At 37.1% G+C, this 3,412-nt stretch overlaps 1 pseudogene; it reads left to right on the top strand.

Moving 5' to 3' along the window:
* Nucleotides 1-1,205: 1,205 nt before the first annotated feature.
* Nucleotides 1,206-2,133, top strand: LOC114036804 (annotated as a pseudogene).
* Nucleotides 2,134-3,412: the final 1,279 nt, after the last annotated feature.

The raw sequence follows: 3,412 nt of genomic DNA, 5'->3' as shown, positions 1-3,412 counted from the left end.
CTGTAACTTTTTTCACAACTCAAATCAAATCTCACCTGCTTTTCTGCTTCCTTTTATACTTTGTCTTTCTCTAGCAGAATGTAAGCTCCTTGAGGACAAGGATTTTGTTTTTGTGCTTCTATTTGTATCCCCAGTGCTTAGCATAGTGCCTGGCATACAGTAAACACTTAATAAATGATTGAGTTGACTTACTTACATCAGGAAAAGAAGTGCCTTTGAGATCTTGAAGGTGAAGTCAGCAGAGTGCATATCCAAAGAAATTCTACTAAGTTTTGGTGGGCTTTGAGGATTGGCCCAGCAACAGTTCTTGTGTTGTTTGAGGACTATACTAGCCAAGCTTAAAAACACTCATAATCAAAAACTTGATCACTGTAATGGAAATATTTAAGTATGCTTATAATAAACACATGCACACATTTCAATAAATTGTCACATTAACCCCTGGAAATAAGCAAGACTTCTTTGGGGACTGGTGGGAGCTAGGTGGTATAGTGAGTAGAATACTAGACTGCAGATGACCTATGTTCAAATCTTGTGTCAGATGCTTACTAGCAATATGACCCTGAATAAGTCATTTAACCTCTCTAGAAGTCAGTTTTCTTATTGTTAAACCAAGGGAGGTTAGACTAGATGACCTCCAAGATTCTTCCTGGTTCTAGAATTATGATTCTAGCTCAAGGTGAGGGGATTCAGGTTGCCCTGAAGCCTAAAGGATCATCAATATAGACGCTAAGCAAATACAAACAGATTTTTCCATCACTTTAAGAAAAAAAACATCATTGCTTCCAAGCCACAGATGGTAAAGTGATCAGGCAACTGGTCAGAAAGAGATAAGAGGGGACGTCTGTGCTAGCACTGGGCTCAGGACCAGATGCTGTTTGGCAACTTCATTACCTATAACCACTTCCAAATCACAGATCAAGGGCAGAGAGGAGAACTTTTGGTCACAAAGGAACAGAGTCCCTGAGAAGTAGTATGGCTTCTGGTCCCAAGGGAGCAAGGTCCCTTAGGAGCAGTATTCCTTGAGACTGTCAGGGATCAAAGACCTTTGCTGGGTAAAGACCAAATGCCAGATCAGGAGAACAGTGACCATACCTCTCCTTGGATCATACCATCCAGTACTGGAAACTTCCAAATCCCTAGAACTAGTTTTGAAAACAGCAGTGCACTCTTCTGCTGCCATTTTAAATCCAGCTCCATACAACATGCTGCCAATGGAACTCTCTCTCCATGCCACCTGCTCCCTACTGACAGCTCCACGCCATGGAGGATTCAAGGAGTATAGCAACATGGAGGAGTTTTTGGAGGATTCCAAAATCAAAGTCAAGCAAGAACCAATAGAACAATAGTAAAATGTTTATTGGAGGGCTAAGTAAGGATATGAGCAAGAAAGATCTCATTGAATACCTGTCTCATTTTGGAAAGGTCATCAACTCAATTAAAACAGATCTGGGATCTCAAAGGGATTAGGATTTGTGCTTTTCAGTGATGCTGCCAGTGTCCATAAGGTCTTGGAATTTGAAGAATACAAGCTGGATAGCAAGTTGATAGACTCCAAAGGGTAAAACTTTAAAGAAAAAAGGAGCACACCTCCCAATAAAAAGATGTGTTGGCAGACTGAGCCTAGATACCTCTGAAAAACAAATTAAAGAATATTTTGGAACATTTGGAGAGCTTGAGAATGTTGAACTTCCTATGGACACAAAAACAAATGAAAGGAAAGGATTCTGTTTTATCATATATACAGATGAAGAAAACAGATATCAGATTGGATTTGGGAAGTTGAAATCAGAGTTGCCCAGCCCAAAGAGTTATACAGTCAACAACAGCAACAACAGAAATGGGGGAGGGGCACTGAAATTGATCAGGGAAGTTAAACTAGGGGTCATGGCCAAGGTCAGGGCTAAAACTGGAACCAACCATAACTATTATGAGCAAGGAAATGGGCATTATAATAGCGCCTATGGTAATGATCAAAACTATAATGACTTTGGCAGATATGATTATACTGGGTATAACTCCAGAAATTACTTATTTGGACAGAAATATGCAGACTACAGTGGTCAACAAAGCCCATACGGCAAAGAATCCCAAGGAGGTGGTAATCACCAAAACAATTACCAGTTAAATTAAAGGAGACATGGAGAAAACAGATGCAGATGCTACAGCAACCTATCTTGTAATTTGACAACAGTGAGCGAAGAGTGGTCTTCTATTGATTTGAGATGACTATTTTGTAAAAGACTTTTAGTGTACGTGACACAACTGTGTCCAATTGTATGACCAGTTTAGTTTTCTTGTTTTTACTTTGTCCTTTGCCATCTGTGTTATGACAAATGTGGATTTGTGTTTATACAATTTTTATTTGTATAATTTCATGTTAAGTGATTCTCAAAAATAAATTACTTGTGATTGTTAAAAAAAGAAAACAAAGAAAACAGCTGTGCAAAAAGCCCTGAAGCCTGGGACATTACCTCTCCCCCTAATCCCATTCCAGGAACAGAGATGAACTTTAACATAAAATTCAAAGTCAAGAAATAGGCTAGGAAAATGAAAATGAAAAAAGAACACGACTGTGTCGTATAAGGGAGATCAAGACACAAACTTAGAAGATAATGATGTCAAAACAGCTACAAACAAAGCCTCAAAAGAAAAAAAAGCAAGTTAGTCATAAACCCAACAAGAATTTACAAAAGAGCTAAAGATGATGTTAAAAATCAAATGAGAGTGGTAGAGGAAAATGGGTAAAGAAATGAAATTAGGGGAAGAAAATTCTAAAGGGACAATTAATACAGCTTGGTTAAAGAGGCACAAAAATTCTAAAGAAAATACACCTTAAAAACAGAATTATACAAATGGTAAGAGAGGTACAAAACTTCACTGATGAAATCACTCCTTAAAAAGTAGAATTGAACAGATAAAAAAGACAAAAAAGTTCACTGAAGACAATCGTGCCTTAAAAATTAGAATTGGGCAAGTAGAAGTTAACGACTCCCTGAGACATCAAGGAACAATGAAATGAAGTCAAAAGAATGAAAAAAAGTAGAAGAAAATGTGAAATACCTCATTTGAAAAACAACTAAACTGGAAAATAAAGGAAAATTAATTTAATAATAACCAAATAATTTAAAAGTCTTCATAAAAAGAATCACAGATATCATATTTCAAGAAATTATCAAGGAAAATTGCCTGTATGCTTTAGAACTGTGGGGTGAAATAGAAATAGAAAGAATCTACCAGTCACCTACTGAAAGAGATCCTAAAATGAAACCTCCAAGGAATACCATAGCCAAATTTCAGAGGTTTCAGGTCAAAGAGAAAATACTTCAAGCATCTAGAAAGAAATCATTCTTGGAACCAAAATCAATATCACACAAGACTTAACAGCTTCCATGTTAAAAGAGTGAAGGGA

Source organism: Vombatus ursinus, unplaced genomic scaffold (genome assembly GCF_900497805.2).
Source record: "Vombatus ursinus unplaced genomic scaffold, bare-nosed wombat genome assembly UNPS02009994.1, whole genome shotgun sequence".
Classification (NCBI taxonomy): Eukaryota; Metazoa; Chordata; class Mammalia; order Diprotodontia; family Vombatidae; genus Vombatus; species Vombatus ursinus.
The sequence above is the reverse complement of the archived record's forward strand: the minus strand, read 5'-3'. Positions and strand labels throughout refer to the sequence as shown.